The sequence below is a fragment of the Panthera uncia genome, assembly GCF_023721935.1.
Source record: "Panthera uncia isolate 11264 chromosome D3 unlocalized genomic scaffold, Puncia_PCG_1.0 HiC_scaffold_8, whole genome shotgun sequence".
Lineage (NCBI taxonomy): Eukaryota > Metazoa > Chordata > Mammalia > Carnivora > Felidae > Panthera > Panthera uncia.
In genome coordinates, this window is record NW_026057586.1 from 79,536,215 (window position 1) to 79,560,381 (window position 24,167).

General features: G+C 48.8%; 1 long non-coding RNA gene across 1 annotated transcript in view; it reads right to left on the minus strand.

The window, feature by feature from the left end:
* Positions 1 to 24,167, minus strand: part of LOC125914155 (uncharacterized) — a 114,696-nt gene that overhangs the window by 15,693 nt on the left and 74,836 nt on the right. The window contains exon 2 of the long non-coding RNA XR_007455227.1: positions 5,239 to 5,691. This is a non-coding gene — a long non-coding RNA (uncharacterized LOC125914155). The remainder of the gene's footprint in view (positions 1 to 5,238; positions 5,692 to 24,167) is intronic.

A 24,167-nucleotide genomic window follows, 5' to 3' on the forward strand; every position in this document is an offset into this window, starting at 1 on the left:
TTTGACATCTTTTGCCACAAGTGATTCTAACATGATTTTAACAAAAGGCTCTAGGGTAGCCTTCTGGGGTCACCGATCCAGCTGAGTTGCAACCGATGGGGAAACTGAGGCTGGAGGAAAGAAACTGATTTGTCCAAGGCCAACCGGAGGCGCGGATGGGACTCCAACCCAAGCTTCTCTACACTCTACCTTATTTTTTCCCCCCCTCAGTTTGGCTTTGTCACAGAAAATCCAGTGGCATCCTGCTGGGCCTCTAGCCATCACTTCCCCCACGTTTTCCAGAGGTGCGCCCCCACCCCTATCCTTTTTCTTGCCCAAGCAGCTGTTCAGAAAATCGATAAGACCACACTGGGAAACAGATGTGGGGATTTTTGCATATTTATAGAAGCAGCCATTAAAACTATTAACAGACCATCAACACTGAGTTGGCTGGGAGCCTTTTTTCTCTCTCTCTTTTTTTTTTTTTTCTTTTGTGAATAGTGGACTGACTTGAGTATCTCTGATTGCAGCTACTGATTTGGGCCCCCACTCTGGTATTTAACTCTGCATCGGCCGGCCGGCCATGCAGCAGCTCCATTAAAAGGTCACTGGACCCATAATGGCTGGACACCACTCAATTCTGCCAAAATCTTTAATCTCGAAAAAGCCACAAGACCAGGGCTCTTCCCCTCACCGCCCCCCGCCCCCCCGCCCCGCCCCTGGTGCGTGAAGTTACCCAGGATTTAGGAGCAAACGGGATTAATGTTTCCAACCTTTCCGAGCTATTTGGATAAGTATGCCTGATGGTCTAGATTTCTCGACTCAGGAGACAGAGAGTTTATGTGTATATTCTTGATGGGGCAGACTTTGTCATGGCCTTCATAATGGAGGTTCCGATCGCGGCAGGAAATCAGATTGTATACAGAAACGCTGAGATGGGAAGGGTATCTGGTGACAGGCATTACTCCAAGCAAGGCTGGCGGTCCCGCAGATCGGCTGAGAGGGACAACAGCTAAAAGCTTAGAGTGAGAGCATGACCTTTCTCTTGTCTGTTGGTTGACCTCCCCTGACACTTTGGTAATAACGTGACACTACAGATACTCAGTAGGCGTCTAGCAAAGTTCAACCGGTGTCTCTGTCCATCCAGCGGGGAACTTCCAATCCCTAAGACAGAAAAAGCAGAGGAAAGCCGGTCCTGACCCTCTACGGGATCACTCTCACTCAACACAAAGGCAGTTCCAGAATCTAAAGAGCAGTGGAGGACGCAAGGTTTTGGAGGGAGCACCAGGTTGGCCAAACCCAAGTCCTGATTCCGTGGCAAAGCCAGACTCCAGTCAGAGGGCACCAATGGCAACGGTAGACAAGACTGAAAAAACCAGAGGGGCTAGGCTACAGTGGAATTCTGACTGGCCAGGCTTGGGTCATGTGACCCCTTCCGTGCCAGGGAGATTTGCATACCAAGCACACTGACTTTCTACCTTAGTCACCTTCTCAAGAGAGTCAGGACCAATGGAATGTATTGATAAAGAGATTAATAATGAGATGTATTATAGGGAATCGGCTCACAGAACCGGGGAGGCTGACCCATCCTCAGGGCTACAGGGTGAATTGGCAAGGCGGAGACCCAGGAGAGCTGCCAGAGTTTAGTTGTAGTCTGAGTCCAAAGACCTAAGAACCAGAAGGGCTAAGGGTGTCGTTCTCCTCGCAGGATCAGCAGCCTCAACCCCCAGGAAGAGCCCATGTTTCAATTTGGGTCCAAAGGCAGGAAAAAAAGCTGATGCAGCGGTCAGGCAAAAAGAATTCTCTCTCTCTTTTTTTTTTTAATGTTTTATTTTTATGTATTTATTTATTTATTTGAGAGAGAGAAAGAGAAAGCACACAAGCAGGGGAGGGGCGGGGGGGGGGGGGGGCACAGAGGATCCGAAGCATGCTCTGCGCTGACAGGCTAACAGCAGCCAGCCCGACGTAGGGCTCGAACTCACCAACCGTGAGATCGTGACCCCAGCCAAAGTCGGAGGCTCAACCGACTGAACTACCCAGGCGCCCCAAGAATTCTCTCTTACTGGGGGGGGGGGGTGCATCCACATGGGTTTTTTTTATTATTATTATTCAGGCCTTCAACTGATTGGGTGAGGCCCCCCTCCCCCTACATTCAAGAGGTCAACCTGCTTTACCCAGTCCACCGATTTAAAAGTTAATCTCATCCCAGAACAGCCTCACAGAAACATCCGCAATAACGTTTGATCAACTCTCTGGGCACAGCATGGCCAGAGACACCAACATACAAAATTAACCTTCACGCTTCCTAGAAGGCCACTGGATCCATCAAGGTTTGACCAGAGAAACACAACCAGTAAGAGATACATATTAAGGGATTTGTGGCAAGGAACTGGCTTACAAGGCTGTGGGTGCTGGCTTTGCAATTCTGAAATCCCGAAGGGAAGGGCAGGCCAGCAAGAAGGATAGGCTGGAACTTTCCAGCATGAACCGAAGCTGCTGGCCACAGGGCGAGTCTCTTCATTAGAAAAGACTTGGGGCGCCTGGGTGGCTCGGTCCGTTAAGTGGCCGACTTCGGCTAGGGTCATGATCTCACAACTCGTGAGTTCGAGCCCCACATCTGACAACTCAGAGCCTGGAGCCCGCTTCCGATTCTGTGTCTCCCTCTCTCTCTCTGCCTCTCCCCTGCTCACGCTCTGTCTTTCTCTCTCTCAAAAATAAAAATATTAAAACATTAAAAAAAAAATTTTTTTAAGTTAGTTTCTTAAAAAAATAAAAAATCTCAACTCTGTTCTTAAGAGCTTTGGTCTGATTAAGTCAGACCTGGCCAGATCCCCTGGGATAATCTCCCCGTACTTAAAGTCAACTGATTATGGATCTCAATCCCATCTACAACGTATCTGCATAGCAACCTCCAGGTTAGCGTTTCACGCCATCACTGAACACTCTGGCCCAGCCTCGTTGACAGAAAATTGACCATCACGCAGCCTGTATTTTCCAGAAGGACGGGGCAAAAGAGCCAGCGGGCAGTCAGCACACTTGACGTCCAGGAAACAGGGAGGCAGAGAGAGTGGAGAAGGGGGGGGGGGGGGAATGCAGCAAGTGCCCTTCTAGAGTGGGCCAGCAGGCTGGGGAATCACTACGCCTCCTCCTCAGTGACTCTAAACGGCCGCTGTCACCTTTGGGACCGTTAGGGGTGCTACTCAGTAGCATCAGTGACCCTCTGACCTCCGTCTCTGCTTCAACGGCCCTAATTTGGGTTTTTATCATGTCTCCCTCTGGTTTGGCACCTTCCCCCCCCCGACCCCCGCCTTCCACACGGCTCCAGTCAGTGCCCTGCCCGCTTCCCCTCCGTACCCCCCAGAACTCACCTGAAACTTCGGTGACGATCCCTGCGCCTGGCTTCCTACCCCAACCGCGTCATCTCTGTCCAAGGAGGTTCTCTGGCTGGGAGCACTAGGGACATATAGGGAGCACCAGGGACTGGATGCCCCAGGGGCCTCCTTCCACCGGGGGTGGGGGGATCCAATGGATAAATCCCCCAGCTTCCTCAGCCACAGCGGAAGAAGCCTGATGTTTCCACAATGTCGCCCAGAGGCCTGAGGGAATGGAACCCCACTTGCCCCATAGCTTACCCTGTCTTCACTGGCTTTCTCCCCGCGCCCTGCCTCACTTCCTCACTCCCTCCCCGTGCTTCCTGGGGTCACATCCCAACTAGACCACTTCAACCCAAATCCTTGCCTCGGGATCTACATTTTGGAGAGCTCAAACAGAGAAACCACGAAGTCTGGTCATCCAGGAACACAATTTGGCCCACCGTATTCCTCCCTGGAAAAACCATCCTTGACCTCTGAACAGGCAGATTCCCAAGTGGGGAGTTCGGGGGTCCCGCTGACTGCTTTGGCTTCATCTCCTGACCTCCTACGCGTATCGTTCTCTAGGCAACTCGGAGTACCTTGAAAACACCATAATGGGTCCTGCCTCTCGGTCTTTAAACACAAGATATCATCTGCCAAGCGCTGACCCCTGGGCCCTTCAGCCCGTCAACTTCACTTCGATCTAGTGAACTCTTCTCACAGAGGATGCATTCAAAGGCTTTCCTGCCTTACAACGTCTTGTGAACACCATTCCCCACCGTGTACACCTCTCCCATCAGACAACGAGACTGCGAGAGCAATGATAGTGCCTTATTTTATCCTTAGATCATAATACAAAGACTAGCGCGTTATAGGGATTCCACGAGGCTCGTTGGATGCATCGCTAACTGAGTACGCTTACTAGCTCAGTGAGTAGTAACATCCATTTCCGCCCCTCTGCCCACAGCTTGCTTCCTAATTAAGAAAAATAAAAGTATTCCATGGGGCGCCTGGGTGGCTCGGTCGGTTGGGCGTCTGACTTTGGCCTGGGTCATGATTTCGCTGTTCGTGGGTTCAAGCCCCACACTGGGCTCTGTGCTGACAGCTCAGGGCCTGGAGCCTGCTCCCACTCTCTCTGCCCCTCCCCCGCTCACGCTCTGTTGCTCTCTCCTTCAAAAAATAAATAAACATTAAAAAAATTTATGAAAAAGAAAAATATTCCAAAAGGACTCCGGATTTGACGGAATGTTGATGCGTTAAATGAGTGTTTAGGAGCCCCGACCATTGACTGGGATGTTCAGGTTGAATAATGATCATGGACGAGGCTTTGTAAATTGCCAAGTACCAAGAATATACTCAGAGTTGTTTTCATTTTAGATGACATCAAGGAGCGAGAAACAAGAAAAGTGAGAGAGTGTGTGCGCCTTGTCCAAGGTCATTCGGGAAGTAAATAGGAAAGGTGGGATTCGAGTGAAGTTTCTGACTCTCGTCCCCATATTTCCTACATACGAATGGGCCCCGTCTTAGGGCACGAAAGCCTTGAAAACAGGGCCACGGATGCAGGAACAGTAGACAAGGCAAGGCTTTCCTAGAACCCTTTGGAGACAAAGGGTCAGGGTTTAGCAAACCCGAAGAGTGGCTGCCGTTTGAGTGCCCTCGACCTGGCTCTTTGTATGCATTATCTGTAAGCTGTACGACGACAAAATTTCTGCTAAGTATTTAGCTCCAACTCACAGACGAGCACATAGAAACTCGGATTTAAGTCACTCATCTGCGAAGCATTGGAGCTCAGATCCAAACCCAGAAATGGCCAATTCCAGAGCCTACCGTCTGCTCCATCCAGCCCCTCTCAGAAAATAATAAAAGCTGACATTTTTTAAGCGGCTCCTGTGTACCAGGCACTTACTTCCGTCCTCGTAATAATCCAGGAAGGCCGCTTCGATGATAACTTCCCCAGTTTGGCTGACGAGGAGGCTGTGTTTCATGCACATTAAGTCAGTGTTGCAAGGTCAGAGGCAGAACGATGCTGTGGCCCTTTCGGACATCAGAGGGCACTTCTTTCCATGTCTTTCCATGTCTCTGAGCTCCGATTGTACATCGGAACACACAAAGAGCTCTGTAAATCTCCAGGCCCCATCTCTTGAAAGTCTGATGCAGTAAATGCCTCCACAAGGAAACAAATATGGAAACATTTAGATCGATAGAGGCGAAGAAGAGAGGGCTGTTTGGTCCAAGCTGCAGCATAACAGAGAAATCCATAAGATCCCTGCAAATGTAACGTCCATCCTCCCGTGGCCGACGAGCTGGCGATCGAGAAAGCAGAAAACTCTGACCTCAACTCCGTGTGGCCTGAAGACAGCTGAGAGAGAGAGAGAGAGAGAGAGAGAGTCACAAGAGAAAAAATAAAGTATGAGCCTCCTTTAAGGTGGGGATTTCAAAAGCAGCTCTCTTGAACTGGTGAAGTCAGAGATAGGATAGCTTCACAAATGGCTACTTGGCAGCCGTAAACTGTGATAAATTTGTTCTACATTCGTAGACGCGGAAAGACGTCCAGGGCATGGTGAAAAAAAAGCAGATTGTAAAATACCATGAATGGACTATGTATGCCCGTGATAGTATATAGTATCGTTTTTATTATGCGTATATAGGAAGTATGAATATATTATGTGTGACTATATTATGATCCTATTTGTACATGTTGCTTAAACACACCCAAACAACATAGACGGATGTCCATCAACACATTAACAGTGGTGGACCATTGGGGGATCTGTGTTTCCCTTCCTTCCTTCCACGAATATGTACTGAGCTCCCACTTTGTACCAGACACCCTCTCTCTTCCTTCAGCCTATGTTTAATTGCTTGAGAATTCTAGAAGCATGGATTTACGGGCACCTGGATTCGCAGCGAATCTGAAAATAAAACGGTCTCCTGTCAATAGCCCCAATAACCCTTGATGGCGGGGGGGGGGGGACGCTGGTGATATTTATAAGGCGACTCAGGAGAAGAAGGAAGGTAGGAGACAGACAGCACAGCCTGAGAGAGAATCCCCGGCCCCCACCCTCTTCTCCGCCCCCACACACTAGGTTCTGGTTTTTTGTTGTTGTTTTTCGCATGGGTTTTTTTGTTTTGTTTTGTTTTTTGGTCGGGGGTCACCATCTGCAGATTTGCTCTGCACAAAAATAAAGCCATCCATCTCCCTTATGGTGGTGTCATGTAAGCTCAGGAAAAACCACAGTGCTCAAGGGGGGCCCTGGGTGGGAAAAACACTTATCTGCCTCAGCCGGGTTCAGAGCTCTCCCCCGAAGGCATCCTTCCCTAGACTCAGGGGATGGGGGTTGTTTATCCCCTGGCACACAATGAAATGTCGGGAACACATGTTCAGGGTGAGGTGGAGCCCGATGAAGGTTAAAAATGGAACAGCGGCTTTGATCCCCAGCCAACACCAATGACGCTCGGGGTTGGGGCCAGAGTGAGACGTCATGTTCCCTCGCTGTCTCCGCAGAAGGTGCAGACAGTCCCCTCCTGACTCCAAAAGCAGACAGGGCCCCAGACTGGAAAGTGGAAGAAAGACCCCAGGCAAGAAGGGACGCCTGAGTCTCAGGGAAAAGCAGGCCTCCTATGGGCCAGCCAGGGGGCTTTCTCTGCTTTTAATGGGGAGCCTCCACCGGGCCATTCATTATCTGATGGTACCAGGACTTGAAACAGGACCCTCCCTGGAGCGTCCACTGGAGAGGGCACAAAGTTAGCAGGCCCCGGCGTCTCAGTCTCTCTCCTGACTCATCTGTGGCCGCCATTTTGTAATCCTTTCCCTAGACTCTTTCACTGTCTGTTTATCTAGGCATTCTTCACTCCACCAGCAAATTGTGCTGAAAGTCTGGTCCGTTCCCAAACTGGGCCGGATGCTGGATATCTAACAGCGAAGAACACCCAGTCTCTCCTTCCAGGTCTTGAGGTCTGGTGGGAAAGAGAGGCACAGAAAAGACAGTTGCAACAGGATAGACTAAGTGTTCTGAGGTGGATAAGCATAGGGTGCAGGAGACCCCAATGAGGGAGGTAACCTGGGCTTGGTGGAGAAGGGCAGGAGAGGAACCCTAGAGAAAGATGGAGATTTTTTTTTTTTAATTTTAATGTTTATTTATTTGAGAGAGGGGGGAGGGGGAAGATAGAGAGCAAGACACAGAATCTGAAGCAGGCTCCAGGCTCCGAGCCATCAGCACAGAGCCCGATGCAGAGTTCAAACTCGCAAACCATGAGATCATGACCTGAGCCGAAGTCAGATGCCCAACCGACTAAGCCACCCAGGCTCCTGAAAGATGGAGGTATTTAAACCAAGGCCTGGGGAAGAAAAGTAAGAGCTCACGAGGTAAACAAAGTCAGGCAAAAGTGTCTCAGGTGGAGGGAACAGCATGTGCAAAAGCTCTAAAGACAGACAAAGGGCACATTGGAGTAAACGAAACACCAGGACCCTGGGGTGAGGTGAGAAAAAATTTTTTTCTCTCTAAAGTGCAGGCTGCCTACAAAAAAATGAACTGGTCACCCCCAATTTTGGTTACCTTTACAATCAAATTGGCCAACTGCTTTCCATGGGATCGAGTGAAGAAATCATTGTTCTAATCAGAGTCAACACTCTTACTGAGCACACGCTAGGAGCCGTAACTCTTAGACACAGGATCTCATGCGTCCTCATAAAAAATTGAATAACTTGAAGGTCACAGAGGTTACTTAAGCCCATCACGTCCATATAGCAAGTTAAGCATACATGGCAGGAGGGGGCAGGATTTCAACCTGGAGCTTTGCACACCACTTACAGCATTCATTTGATCTTAGTAGAGATGGATTCCCTTTTTAAGGTCCGCTTGTGGGTCAACTACTTCCCAGCTCAGAGAAGAAGACTTCCTCATCCATCCCATCCATCCATCCATCCATCCATCTACTGAATCATCCACACAATCAATCACTGCGCGTTCATTGTGTACCTCCTCTGGCAGGTCGTTTACATTGCCCGTCTGTCTCGCCAACTGCCCCCATAATATTTTCACACTTTCAATTGTAGGAGACTCCCTTAGTCTTCCGAAACAAGATGGTACCTCAGAGATGGAACCGTTTATGGGGTTTCTCTGCAGCTCTACATAAGGTCATATTTCTAAATTCGCCCAGTTACCTTAGCTGGTATCGTACATCGAAATCCACTAGAATATCCTAAGGTCATGCAATGCTTTAAGGTCTAAGGCATCAGCATGAACTATCAGGAGTAGAAATGAACTTTGAGATTACCTAGCTCAACCTCCTGGTTTCACAAATTATAAAATAAGGTATAAAAAGAAGTCAGCTTTCCCAACAGCACATGAATATTTGATACTGATGTTTGCTCATGTGACACTTGGGGCTAACGAGGCTCATCATCCGTGTCATGGTCATAGAATTCTGGGGTTAGGGAGAATTAAGTTTTCATATGGTACCGTATAAATTTGGGTCTAGCAGAATGGAGACAGCAGATGTGGTGCAGGGAGGTCCCAAGATCCCTTCATACAGGACATTCCACTCGTCCCCAAAGTTAAGACCTCCTCTTCCAAGTTCTCTTCCCACTGTACACCTTTCTTCATCAGACTCATATTTATCAAATCCTGTCTGGATGTCTGTCCTCCCCAATGGCTTATCAGCTCCCTGAGAAACCACATCTGTCTCATTTGCGCTTGTACATCTATAGCCTGTCACAGTGCCGAACGTGTAGTAGGTAGTCAATAAATACGTGTAGTATGCGATCCCAACATGGCTTCGGATTACACGTGAAGGGTGTCACCCAGGAGGATTCTAGAAATTTCTTCCAGAATTCTAGATTCTAGAATTTTCTCCTAGAATTCTGGACTTTTCTCTTAGGATTCTAGATTCTAGAATTTTCTCCTAGGATTCTAGAGGAATCCTAGAATTTAGGAAAAATTCTAGAATCTTAGAATTTTTCTTCTAGAAATTTCTCCGCATGTTAATATTGGTCTTTTTGTTAGTCATTAATTTTTTTCACTTTATCATGTTTCTCCTAATTAAACTGTTTGCTTCCTTTAAAAATAAAGCTAGGGGCGCCTGGGTGGCTCTGTCGGTTGAGCGTCCGACTTCGGCTCAGGTCATGATCTCGCGGTCCGTGAGTTCAAGCCCCGCGTCAGGCTCTGTGCTGACCGCTCAGAGCCTGGAGCCTGTTTCAGATTCTGTGTCTCCCTCTCTCTGACCCTCCCCCGTTCATGCTCTGTCTCTCTGTCTCAAAAATAAATAATAAAAAAAAAATTTTTTTTTAATAAAAATAAAAAAATAAATAAATAAAAATAAAGCTAGTTCTCATTTATCTGAGGGCTTGATGGAAGGTAAACAGATAAGGAAAGACAGGTCTGGTTTCTTCACACCCTAAAATTCTGGTACAGGTGTAAGAGAAAAAGATGTCTTCTCACTCAGTCTGCTAACTCTATGAAAGCTTCTGGGTAGAGTCATAAATCTCTCTATTGTGTTCAGTCCATTTTCTCAGGAGCAACAGGCAGAAAGATGAAATCCTGGAAGCTTCTAGAAGCAGGTATCCTAAAGCCCCAAATCTCTGTTGTGAGGGTAAGTGTTCACCAAAGAAATCTCGAAAAGGGCCAAACACAAAACAAAACAAAACAAAAAACGCCTGCACCCTCTCAGACAAGAGGCAGGATTTGAACAAACAAGGTCAGCAGCTCCAACAGAGTTGCCATTCAAAGAGTGACAGAACACGACTTTCTTTGTCTCCAAGTGACAGGTGACACCATCCCACAGGCGCCTTCCCAGCACGGAGGGCAAGCTCGTATTCATTCTCCTGTGGCAAAGCCACCACCAGCCTTTTCAAGAAAACGCAGCTTTAACACCCAAGGAATTTGGCTTTTGGGGGAAATCTCATATCCTTTGTATTGCGGGGGCCCGTGCTGGTGTGGAACCATGCCAAAGTCTACATGCGAGAAAAAGAAAAATGGGGGGGGGGAATATTGGGAGTGATTCCCAAAGAAAAGGATTCCCAGCCAAATTAGGGAGACAGGAAGCTGTTGGTCTTTTGGGTGCTCCTTGGCTGGGTACATTTGGGGGTTGTACGTTTTTGAGCTTTATCTCTGCTGGGGTGCTTTGTTGGTCTGTACTCTTAATGTTCCTTCCTGGGAAGACTGGAGTCTCAGTCGCCACAGAGAACATGGCATCCCGTCCCTGACACTTACTGCTTGTGCTGCGTTAGGCAAGAAAACTGTCATCTCTTAAGGTCTTGGGTCTGTGACATGGAGATGAGAATCAGAGGAATATTCTAAAGAGTTAATGAGATAAATCATGCACAGGGTCTGATGGAAGGGAAGCAAATATCAGCTTCCTTCTCCTTTCTTCTGTCCCCTCCCCGACTCCAAATCCTTTCTTAACTACCAGGAGCAACCTGGTGAAAATAATTTTAATCAGCTGCATCTGAAACGATGAGAGAATTTTTTTTATTCTTTGCAGTGGGTGAAGACCGTAGATCTGGGAACTGAGCTATCATTCTCATTCTTGAATAATTTGGGGCACATTCTCCCTCTCTCAATATTCAAAGCAATAACAGCAATGCCACCCTATCTTTGAGAAACAGCTGTATTTGAAAATCATTCCCGGACTATCTGGAGACATTTACAGAAAGTCTAGGAATCCTGGAAACAAAAAGGGGCCTGAAAAATAGGGGCAGAGACAGAAATTTCCACCTTATGGGAAATGTTCAGTTTTGCATAGCTGGCATATAACTGGGCAATATTAGCAATCCAAGTAGAAATAACCAAAATAAGATTAACTCCCACTTCTTAAATACGAAGTAGGTGCTGAACATTCTACTAAACACATTATATATATATATATACTATCTCATGCAATTCTCAGTGCAGGCCCCTGAGAAAGTTACTGTTATGAGTGCATTTTACTGAAGAGGAAAGTGTACTTTGAAAAGGTAGCATGTGTCTCTCTAAATCAGGTTCTGGTAGGCAGTCGAAGAAACAGGGTGACAGTCTAGATCCTTCTCGCTCCAGACCCTGAGCTCTTATCCTGGGGAGTTCAGAGTCCCCGAGAGGCTGACTTTCTTTCTCCCCCTTTTGAAACTTTTATTACAAATCTCTGTCTTAATCTATCTATCCTGTGACACTCTGTTTCTATGTCTCTCAATGTGTGTCTTAGTCCTTTTGGCTTTCACTGTTACACGCACGCACACACACACACACACACACTGCACTGACCAGCAGTCTGGCTGGTACACCTGTCCTCTGCATTTTTATGACCCCAGTCTGTAGGTCAACCTGATAAAGTACAGTAGGTGATAACTGAACTTCCTAAAATTTCTATTAAACATTCTATATCCGAAATCTTTACGGTATCTTAAAGTCTTGGACCAAACCTTTTGGAACCTTTTCTTGGACCAAACCTTTCGGAGCTATATAAGTTATATCGGTCAGTTTTTGAGACCAGTGCACAGTTTTTTAGTCATTTTCTTACATCTTTCTCATAGATATTTGTTTTCTCTAAGAGGCAGAAGATCAGAGTTCTAGCTCTGGTACTAACCAGCTTGGAAGTTCTCGGCCCCTCCCTGGGACTCGGTTTTGTTATCTGTACAATGGGAGACCTGGATCCACTTGTCCTCCACCTCCCGCCCAGGGCTCCTCTCTGGGATCCCAGATCTTCCCTGTACACAGTCTGAAAACCATGAGACTCATCAACCCCTGACCGCCTTCTGGTTTTACAATTCTGCAATGCTGTTACTTTATGTAAAATTAATAGTAATAAAAAGAATACTGAATATGGAAAATCTGATGCACAAAAGAAATAGTCCTAGCACATAATCCAAAACCCAAGATAAATGACATTTCGTTTCTGTATTATTCGTGCTAACATGCCTCTTGGCAGACACGGATAATTAAGGGTTTCATGGCGTGGTTTTGGTCAGCCTTCCGTAATTTGTACTTTGCGTCCACAAACTCAACCATGGAAATATCCCAGACCCTGGTCATCTGACCTCACGTCAGAATTACCGTCAGGAACTGGTGTCAGGAATTAATGGCTGGGGCACTGAGAGATGATCCCTGTTACGTAATGCCAGTATATTTTGTGCATCCAGCATGGTTCACCGGAGCATAGCTGCTGGTGCCCTCCGCAGTCTGATCATCAACCGCAAGCTTCACGCTTCGGGGGAGACGACACCTGCATTAATTCTCCCTGATTTCATTATGCACCAGCTCATCTTCCCAAGTCAACCAGTTGCACTGGCGTCTGGCCGGAGAGTGGAAACGGTTCCGCGAACGCCTTAGGAATCGATGGATTTGCACTGGGCTAGAAGTCGAGTAGCCAGTGGCGCCCAAAGGGACGAACCAAGTCAGGGAACCAGGGAACAGAGTGCTGGTTTGATCCCTCGGAACCGGAGCGCGCTACCTTATTCCCGGGTTGGGCTGACGCAGGGAAGGAGCGATGTTCGGCCGGAGCCGTCAGGGAAAACTCGGTTGGTTACAAGTTTACATTGCGCCTGGAGATAAGGCAAGGGAACTCCAACTTGAAATCAAAATGGCAGCGTTTGCAGTAATTAATCAATTGCCAGACATATGCTGAATGTGTGTCTCGATGTGAAAACAGATGGACTAATGTGTATTGATCTCCAGCGGGTTGTTGACACTCTTTGAAACAGAGGCAATGAAAGGCATTGGGGGAGTGCTTTAAGTGGAAAGGGTTAAACCATGGGGGATTGCCACTCTGGGCCAAGGACTCTGTTGGTGAACTCTGGGCTGCCACTGAGAACGTCACACTGAAGCCTTTCTGGGCCAACAGCGGAAATGAAGGAAAAACGGTGGGGATGGGGCGGCGGGGGGCGGGGGGAAGGCTGTCTCCATCACCACCTTGCCCCCTTCTCTACTCTCACATATTTATTTGTATTCCTTCATTATCGCAGCTTCCCCGGCCTCTACGTAGATCAACAGCAGTTACACCACTCAGGTCCCAGAAGCTACTCAGATAAGATCTCAGTCCTCCTGCGGCCAATTCCACATTTCCTTTTCTTGGGGGGAGGGCGGGTGGGGGGTCTCCAACTTGTGTCTCAGTTGTGATTAGGGATCACACAATCCAGGTGCCACAATCTCCCTCCAGGCATTCTCTGTGCACCTGAACCATTTCCAAAAGCCACTTCCCTCTTCCCTGATGTCCTGGAACCCTCGACCTGCCAAAATCAAGCAGAAGCTAAAGAGAACGGGGGAAAAAGTGCCTTCAGCCCTTCTATATGTTACATCAGCACACCGTGCCTCTGGTTTAGGCTGGCTGGCTTCCAGATGCCGCGGGCTTCGGAGCCACCCGGGAGAGAGCGAGTGTCGTTGGATTAGTGCTCCCCAACTAGTAGAAAGGGAATTTACAACAGAAGGAGCTTCCGGTAGTGATATATAGAGTCCTCTGTGTGGAACTCTTTAGGGGTATTAATCTCAAATTGTTAACTATCACGGCCAAAGCAGGCTGAGGCGAGACTCTGATCATGCGGTTTCCATCCCCTCGTCCTATTTTCTTCCTGACCTCTTCCTTGATAGGGGTACAGGAAGATGGCTTCTTTAGAAATGCTTTGTCCGGGCGCCTGGGTGGCTCAGTCGGTTAAGCGTCCAACTTCAGCTCAGGGCACGATCTCGCGGTCCATGAGTTCGAGCCCCGCGTCGGGCTCTGGGCTGATGGCTCAGAGCGTGGAGCCTGCTTCCGATTCTGTGTCTCCCTCTCTCTCTGACCCTCCCACATTCATGCTCTGTCTCTCTCTGTCTCAAAAATAAATAAACGTTAAAAAAAATTTTTTTTAATAAATAAATAAATAAATAAATAGAAGTGCTTTGTCCAATGCTGTCCGTTGCCATATGGGTCAGGGGGTCTTGAAAGAAGGTCGAGGTGGGGCAGCACAGGGTACATGAGAATTAGGTTGCCTACAAAAGGCGGCCAGACTATATGCATGGGTTGCATAGAGGATGGGGAGGAAATCTAAGAACTTTCCAGAATGACACTATCCCCTAACTGAACCCAAACCAGACAGTCACCTCTTCCCGCCCCCCTGCATCCCGGACCCCTAGAGTTTGCTTTATCATTCGCTAAAGAATAACCACTCAGTACTCAAGGACAAGGGTCTCTCTGGGTTTTCCTCCCTCCGCATCCCTCACTCAAGGAATTCTGCAGATAAATCACCATGTTAATCCCCTGGCCTAAGAATTATGGGCTGTAGGAAAGCAGGAGCAGACTGTTGAAATGGGGCTTGGGGATGGAAAGAAGCTCTTGATGAAAAATGAAGGGTGAACTCACGGATGGGCCGCCCGCAGTGAGGAGGGATCTTCCAGAGAGAGAAGAGGGGCGATCTTAGGGTATGGGGGACAGGAGGTGACCTGTTCCAAACAAGGGATGCTGAACCGGCAAAGTGAGAGGGCTCAGGGAAGCGGGAACGGGCAAGAAAAAACTCATTGCTTATGGAAAAGACCAGAAAGGGAAAAGAAAGCACCGTTCCAACCATGGGTGACACGGAGGAGACAGCCTTATTCGATCTGATAGGGCCCCTTCAGACTTACACAGTGTCTGCTCCGGGGTAAGAGGCCCCCTGGCAATTACTACAGAGGCCTTCCCCGGACCTCGTGGTCTTTCTCTACACTCTCCTCTTACCGACAACTCGGCTCGCAGACTGGGTGCCCCGTGCGGTGAGGACAGCCGTAGCTCAGATGAAGAGACATCAGAGGGGAAAGGCAGAAATCCTTCCTTCTCCACCTTTCCTGGAATTCTCCTCCCCTGCTGCAGTGTGTGTGTGTGTGTGTGTGTGTTCAGGTAATGTGAGATAGTGCAGAAACATCACCTGTCTATCGGACACTCGTTCAACTACTGAGAGGATGGGAAACGTGGGAGGGAGAGCGAGACAGCGAGACCGAGAGGGATGACGTTAATAACGCAAGCAGAACTCTGCCTAACGTCCTCCCCAACGAGCATCTTACCCCCCAGGGAGGGCAAAGGATACTAAGGTGTAACCTCTGTTGTGCCCGCAACCTCGTCTCATTCCCCGTGTATCTCCCCGTGAGGTGTCCGTGTAATAGGTTTTCAAAGATAATTCCACCTTTAGGAGATTTTCCTCACTGACTGGAGACCAACTCCGCTGTCTACGTTTGTGTATGCGTGAAGGCGTGTCGGGTCCTGCAGCTACGCGTGGTGTAGGAAGGGGCCGACGTGTGTTGTGCACAGGCATGCACGTGCGTGGATGTTGCCCGCGCCCGGGGGACCGTGTGTGCGAATGGACTGTATCTGTGTCTGTGTGTAGGCGTGCAAGCTATCCCTAATAAACTCCCTGTGTCCTAATCTCCAACTCAGAGTCAGCCTCCAGAGAGCCCAGCCTGCGATGACATGTGGGAACCGAGGCTGACATCACTGAATCAGAACATAGGATGGATATTAGGGGCCACCTGTCAGAGCCTCCCTGCCCCTTCGTTCAAATTGGTTCCTTACCATTGTTATCAGTTCAGACTCCAAAGTCACACATTTGCTTTCCAGTCCCAACTCTTGATAGCCACGTGAGCGTAGACAGGCTTCAACTGTTCTGAATCTCTTTTTTCTAGGAACTCGGATAATCACGATGCCTGCCGTCCGGGGTTATCATCAGAATCAAATGAGACAAGCCAGGCAACGCCCTCAGCCAAGGGCCCAACGCGCGGTAGTCACCGGATCCATATGAGCAGCTATCGCTAACTTCTTCTGTGCTTAGTAGGTAATTTATAGGACTGCTGGTGGAAAAAAATGTATAAGCTAGAGTTTCTCGGGAGGTTTAATTGTGTCTGATAAATTAATCACAAAAATACATGCTATTCTCATGGTCCTCTTGCCAGACTTGAGATTCCCTTAAACAGGGATTTGGGCACCAAAATCCTGGAAGCCAGACAGCAAAGGACGTCTTTGCTTTGCCAATACTGTCTGCCCCTGCTATTCTCCAGCTGAACTTTTAAGAGCTCCTGGCTAACTAGACTCCTGTCTAGTAAAATGGAGGCAGAGGAAAGAGGTGACAAAGAGACTCGGCCTTCAAATAATATCAAGTTGCAGGGGACCAGGAAGCCATTACATTGCATTGACGTTCTGTGGTGATAGCCAGCCTCCAAGATGGCCCCAAAGACCCTGTCTTCCGGTGCTCACATACTTGTATGTCCCCCTCCCGTGTTGAACAGGACTGACCTGTGCAACCAATAGGATGTTTCAGAAACGGCAGAGTATGACTTCCAAGGATAGGTCACAAAAGTTAGTGCAGCTTCCTTCTCACTCTTTTCCTGAATCCTTCATTTCAAGAGAAACCAGCCACCATCTTGTGGCGACACTTGAAGCAACCCGGCGGAAAGACTCATTTGGCAAGGACCTGAAGCCTCCCACCCACAGCCCTGTGAACAAACTACCTTGGGAGGGGATCCTCCAACCCCAGCCAAGCCTTCAGATGAGACCACAGCCCCAGCTGCCATCTTGACTATACCCTCAGGAGAGACCATGAGCCAGACCCGCCCAGCTAAGCGGCTCCCAAATTCCAGACTCATGGAAACTGTGAGATGATGAATGTTTGCTTTTTTAAGCCTCTGAGTTTCGGGAAAATCTGTTATACAGCAAAAGATAACTGACATACCATCACTTCTTTCTTAGAGAAGCTCCAATTCATGCAAATTCAGTTCTTAGTTTAAACTATATGAAGTCGCCAACGTGTGACCGTGTTGACCCACACATGGTGATGACCTCTCCATTGACCTAGGGAGGGACTCAACGGTCCGGATAAATGCAGGCCTGAGTGTAGAGCGCCTGGGTCCCGTGCAAGTCAAAACATGCGGCCTTCGGCAGAAGCCGGCTGTGCTTCTGGAAGCTCATGTGCCGGGAGAGTAACACTCCTTCCAGCTCAGCTGCCTGCACATGCTGTCCTCTTGCCAGCCAGGCCTGGAGGCCAGCCAGGGACGTCAGAGACCCTCCCCGCAATTCTCCTCCTCTCTCTTAGTCACACAGGGCTGCTTTTTACAAGCCCCCAAGTTCAACGAAGCTCCAAGTCCTCCAAGGGAGCGGAAAGGCATCTTGGCGACAGACAATTAGAGAGATTGGTTCGCCAGCCCCGGACACAGCACTCCATCCAGCAAAGCCTCAAAGAGTCCCCGGTGAACCATTTGCTGGCTTTAATTTCTCAGGGGCTGCTTCAGCAGGTGGCCACTAGTAGGTCGTCAATAGGGACCTTCTGGCCGAGGACTGGGGGCTCTTTGCAAAGGTCAGATCCAGAGGCCGGAGGGCACGGCTCAAGAGGTCATGAGGTCGGGACCCGTCACTGTGACAGATGAATCCGAGCATCTCTCTCTCTCTCACTGGAAGGAGGGCGAGGCCTCTTGAGACAGGAGAGGTGGGAGGGGGTGGCGTTGGGGGCTCACAAAGAAAGGCGAGTCTGGTGTCTGGCCGGCACCTCTCAACTGGTCTTCATTAGGCGGGGGCCCCACAAGCCTCTCTTCTGCCGCCCTCTGTCCCTCACTGATGGGGTGCTGTCTCCAGACCTCTCAACTGTTCCTCATTAGGTGAAACAGTGCGCTTTTGTCCTGCATGAAGCCTTCTTTGTTCCCCCAGCCCAGCCAAGCTAGAAAGCCAGAAACTGATACAAAACAATGCCACTCTATCCTGAGGGGACCCCTCCCTCCTCCCTCTTCCTCCCCCTGGCCGGACAAGGAAGGGCGACTTTCCCCCAGTCACATCCCCGGGTGTCTAGCTAGCTGAGAACGTGTTTTCTGAAGCAGAAGAAACATGTCTACCAGAGACCGGTGGCTCCCAAGTGTGGACAAACGTTGGAATCACCTAGAAATCCTCAAAGAAGGCCAACGCCCGGCCCCCACACCCAGACATCCTGAGTTGCCTTGGTCTGGAGAGCAGCCCAAGCATTGGGATTTATAAAACTTCTCCAGAGGACCCGGACGGCCGGGGAAGTTTGGGAACGGCCGGCCGAGGCAGAGAACCTGAACCAGGAGGGTTGTACCCGTATGGGCCGGGTACTGACCAGCCCTGTCTGAGAAAGTGATGTGGACACAGCCAATGTTAAGTGCAGAGGAGCGTTTTAATCTTGGATGTCAGCATCGGAAATCGTGCGCAAGTATCTTAAGATCCTTTGGGGGCTCTGCCGCTCTCCCTCCTCCCTGGTCCTTACCACTGTGCTCTTGAGCAACAACAACAACAAAAAAAATCCACACCCTCAAAGACAGGATGGGTGACAGAGAGACCTGGTCGGCTAGTTCCAGGCTGTCTTACCAGCTCCCGTTCCCAGCGCGATGCTGAAGGGGCTGGTCATCCAAAAGCCATTGAGTTTGGTGAGCCCGATGTGTCTCCGTTCCCACAACCTGTCTTCTAGGCTAGGATGACTGGAAGATGCGGTGTAACTTCGAGACAAAGAAAGGCTCTCATCCTGCACCACAGCCAAGGCCCCAAAACACACCCCGCTCCCACGACCTGCTTGCTAGGAAAAGCCTCACACTTTTGTGGCCCAGGCCCGAAACATCCACGTTGCAGATTAAGATAGGCCAGAGCCTCCCAACTCTGTTTTTAAAAGGTGACGTTAGATCTTGGCGTTAGATTACACACGCCAACATATCGGATTCCCAGTAAAATCCGAATTTCAGACAAATACGAGATCATTTTTTAGTAAAAGTGTGTCCCACGCCGTAGTTAGGGGGCATGCGGATACTAAAAATTCTTGGGTATGTAGCTGAAATTCAAATTTAACTGGGCATCCTGTATTTTTTCTGGCAATTCCAAAGTACGGAAGCGGTTAAGAGCTACTTGTACGTCATCGGTGTGAATAAATTCTACTCACTCGCTCTTTGTTTGGCGTGTAGCTGACGATAGTTTCTGAAGGAATGGGAGCTTCCGATGGAGATTAGGAGGTAGGATTCTAAAGCCCCAGCAGTAACTATGGGAAAGGATGTCATGATTGACTAGTAATGTCTGCCGTGGGTCCAGGACGGAGAAGGAAGTTACGCCAGGAAGGTATTTATTTACAACCACAGGTCACATTCAGAATGATGTGTAATTGGGGTGTTGAACTCTGGCCATTTGCCTTTTTCTTTTCCTTAATGAGAAAGAAGGGGTGGGAAAAGGGGGGTTGTCAATGTAGGGGTAGAAGAAATGGAAATGTGGCTGAGTCTTGAAAAGAAGGCAACTGTTCACTACGCAGAGACTGTGCTTTCTCTTTCTTGGTCTTCTGTGTCTTCTTCTTTCCCCAGAGCAGCTCTCCTGATGACAGGGCCCCCAGTAGGTGCTTTCGCACATGAGCACTAACCCAACACTTTGAACTAGAAGTCACAGCAATAGAACAGATTTGGATCGCCACCCTTCCTCCCCGCCGGGCAGGTGGTACACAACCTGTGGTCATGCGCTGGCTAAACTGTGGGGCCTACAGAGAAAGCCCTTTGGGGCACTCCCATCATTGAGCCTTCCTGCTTGCCTGGAGATCTGGAATCGGTGCCTCGTCACCCACACACCGCCATTCGGCCGCAACTCCAAGAACCATGGCTCCTTCCGGGCTGTAGACGATGACGAGGGAGGAAGTCAAGAGCCACTCCTAATGGGAATGCCCACCTCTGTGCTCATTCCGCATGGCAGAAGGAACCCATTCATCAAACTATGAAAACTCCCCCCGCTCGCCAGGAAGAGTGATCACAAAGTGCTTGTAAATACACGTCGTGAGGTTTAAACAATTTGCATCATGGTTTCTATTTTGTGAGGGGAGTCCATGTGAAGGCAGTGAGGGGCATGCTTTGGGTTTGTCCTGCAGACAATACATGCCCGGGTCCTAAGCTGCTTCCGTATCTTCTGCCCAAGCCAACTGGCCGGCCCCATGGCCTCTCAAGATGAGAGGGGTGCCAATTCCTAACATTCTATTTTCATACTGTTTGATGATAAAAATCGCTCCAGTGGGACAAATAGCAGCGAACAAACACAGGAAGCAGCCCCCTGATTAGATAGAGACGGGGCTGCTTATGGAGTAAAAACAAAATGACTCAAATGACAAATGGGTGGACCGTGGACACTGCTGACCATCTCCTTCCTGGCCAGGCCACGAATAAATGGACAGAAGAAATCAAGGAAGAAGGTGATGCTTCAGACTAAAAGGTGGGGGGGTGGGGGAGGGGGGGCGAAGGGGGCTTGCCCTGAGGCTTTGCTTGGCAGGTGACTTCTCTGAGTTGCCTCTTTGGTAGAGGTCATGGGGGACGACCATCTGGTTTCCAGCCACTTCCTTTGAAAGTCTTGCTTGGGCTTGCTCCGGAGCACTTAGCCCTGAGACATAAGGTCCTTTGAAATCTGTGGTCTCAGGGCCTTCACCAAAACTGAGCCAGTGCCTGGTTTCTCATCTCATTTCGCTCCTCACTGAGAGTCATGGGAGTTGGGGGGGGGGGGGGGGGCCAGGTAGGGAGATAACTTTACTCTCCAGGGGATGCTTGGCTAAAAATGTCTACAGACATAGTTGGCTGTCCCAACTGTCAGGGGGTGTGGCTAAACATCCTATAATGCCCAATACAGTCCCTAACCACAAAGAGTCACCCCGCCCCAAATATCCACAGTAGCAAAGTTGAGAAAGCCCGGTGGTCTAGGGTAAGTTCAAATATCGATACAGACGCACATATAGATATAGGGACAGAGGTGTAGACGGACGTGCCAGGTGCAGGTGTGGGTGTATGTATAGGTCCAGGCACAGGGGCAGGTGTGGTTATGGATACGAGCACGGACATAGGCAGGCACAGACGCGGACAGAGACTGAATTCCCTCCACAAAGAAGGAAGAGGGGGAAAGCCCGGGCCTCATTTCTGACAGCGAGGTCTTTGCGGGAATAAATCACCAGAGAAATAAATGCAGACACTTCCTGATAACAACCCAGCAGCCCGAGGCCTGCTCTGAGCGTGGGCCTCACCCGGTCATCCCAACAAAGGCCCCAAGATGAGAGCCTACGTTCAAACTCCACCTCGACCACTGACTCCCCGTGTGGCCCTCGCCAGGTGCCTTACTCTCTTGAGTCTCAGCTCCATATCTACGAAGTAGGCATAATAGTTTCTACCTCCTCTGCTTGGGATAATTGTCAAGTAGGATCGCACGAGTAGGGGCCAATGCCTTGCCTGAAATTTGGCGAAACAGGGATCGTCAATAAACTGCATCTGTCATCAGTGGCTCAATCACCAGCACCTTCCGACATGAACATGAATTTCAGGTATTTCTCCTTAATACCCAAAGGGGTTTATCTGCACTGGGGAAGCATCGCTGAGGGGACAGAGGTGCCAACCTGGCCCTGTCTCCTTGTCCTCGTTTCAGCTGGGGCCCCAAAGTAACAAGGACCAGGAACCGAGCTCATCGAGGGGTTCCATCACCAAGCCCAATAAAAAAATAAAAAATAAAAAAATAAAAAAAAAAAGATCTACTCCATTTCATAGAATCTTAGAAAGCAGGTAAAATGAGTTTCTGGGATACGATACCTTTAGGCTGTGACGCCTATGTTCTCCCCAAGCAGAGCTCAATTCCACGAGATAGTTAAGCTTCAGAGGCAAAGAATGTTGACTCACTTCATGTCCCGAAAGAAACTGTGTGGGACTCACTCACTTCACGTGGCCCAGCTAGAGACCAAATGACGATTTCTGTCACCTTCTATAATGTAAATCCCTGAATGGTCACCACACGGAAGTCAAAAGGGACGAGATGACCGCACAAGAAGGTATAATGGAATCTGTTGTTTCTGCCTGCCTCATATGCCATGGCCGAACCTGTTTTCCAGAAGCCCTATTCCCTCCTTTGGAGGGAAACTCATTCCATGAGCTTTCGATGGGCTGAAAATCGGAAGCTATCCCAGCCTCCCGTCCATTGGCGTAGGTATGTCACCCAAACTGGGAGTTCCAGAATCCCATCCCTACGACCGATGGATCCAGTGACCTAGGGAGGCGGGGGGAGGTGGTTAACACAAACCAGCCAATCATATCCCTGGCCTGGAATTTCTACAAAGATATGAGAGAAAAGGGAGCTTTTTACTCTGGAGTTACTAAGCTGGGATAATGTAAGCTTGAAATGTCCTGTGACCATGACCCTCTGCTTCTCCCTCCTTCCCTGATGGAGGAAACTCATTCGTTGTGACAGAAAAGGATACCGATATAGAAAAAAACAGCTAATGGGGCGCCTGGGTGGCTCAGTCGGTTAAGCATCCGACTTCGGCTCAGGTCACGATCTCGCGGTCCGTGAGTTCAAGCCCCGCGTCCGGCTCTGGGCTGATGGCTCAGAGCCTGGAGCCTGCTTCCGATTCTGTGTCTCCCTCTCTCTCTGCCCCTCCCCCGTTCATGCTCTGTCTCTCTCTGTCTCAAAAATAATAAAATAAACATTTAAAAAAATTTAAAAAAAGAAAAAGAAAAAAACAGCTAAAGATTGAGAGAGAGAGAGAGAGAGAGAAAGAAAGAAAGAAAGCAAGCAACTATCAGATTCTTGATGGTCCTGAAGCCAGATCTATGTCTGAACATCACAGTCAAATGAGCTAATCAATTACTTTTGTTTATTAGTCTTTTTCCCTTTAACTGGGTTTCTGCCACTTGCAACCAAAACAGTCACGGCTAATAAAGGTTAGTCTGAGAGTCCTTGAATTAAAAAGAAACAAACAAACAAACAAGCAAACAAACAAAACCCAGAGATGAACTGGAAACTGCACTTTCACTAAAAGAACAATAAAAGTCCCCAAAGGAGACCAATCCCACCCCCCGCCCTCAACCTTGCCACAGGCCAGAGCAGAGTGAAACACTTTCAACTAGGTTTTGTTAAAGGGGATAAGGAAAATGGTATAATTTGTAAAATAGTGAGTTAAAGAAAAGGATTCCAGTTTCTCTAAGTATGTTGGGACTTCTCAGAGCCTTCATTTTGTTAAGTATACAATTGGAATCTCCCAAGAGAAATATAATATCCAGGGTCCTAGTTAAGAAAGAAAGAAAGAAAGAAAGAAAGAAAGAAAGAAAGAAAGAAAGAAAGAGAAAGGAAAGGAAATAGCGATGGAGGGAGGGAAGGAAGGAAGGATGAAAGAAAGAAAAGAAAGGAAGGAAGAGGGAAGGAAGGAAGCAGGGAGAAAGGAGAAAGAAAAGAAAAGAAAAGAAAAGAAAAGAAAAGAAAAGAAGGAAGGAGAAAACAAAAAGAAGAGAAAAGGAAAGAAGGAAGGAGAAAGAAAAGAGGAGAAAGAAAAGAAAAGAGGAGAAAAGAAAAAAGAAAAGGAAGGAAGAAAGAGGGAGAGAAAGGGAGAGAGAAAAAAAGAAAAGATAAAAGAAGGGAAGGGAAGGAGGGAGGGGGGAGGGAGGAAGGAAGGAAGGAAAGAAGGAAGGAAGGAAGGAAGGAAGAGGAGAGAGAGAGTGAAAGAGACAGAGAGAGAGGCAGGGAGGGAGGTTGGAAGGGAGCGGGGAGGGAGGAAGGGAGACGAAGCTTTGGACAAATTGATCCAGGTCTCGTCTGGGGGCCAGGCGAGATTCCCTCCCACGTCCCATCTCACTTCCAGCACCAAGTTCATTCCTGGCGACAAATCACGTTGCAGCCCGGGCTGACATCAGCGGGAGACAAGAGGCAAGCTAATGGCCAGGGAGTGCGTGCGGAGATATTCTCCCGCCTCTTTCCCTCCTGTTACTTCCAGGTCAACTACTCGGCGATGCCTGCGTGTCTCCCGGGTGCCGAGCCCCGAATGACAGGCCAGTGACACAGAAATCAACAAGACACAACCCTTGTGTCCCGGAAGCTCTGGCCGGAGAGAGGGCCAAAGAAAGATATCCCAATACAGGGTGGATACTGTCGCGAGGGGAAGGGAAACCC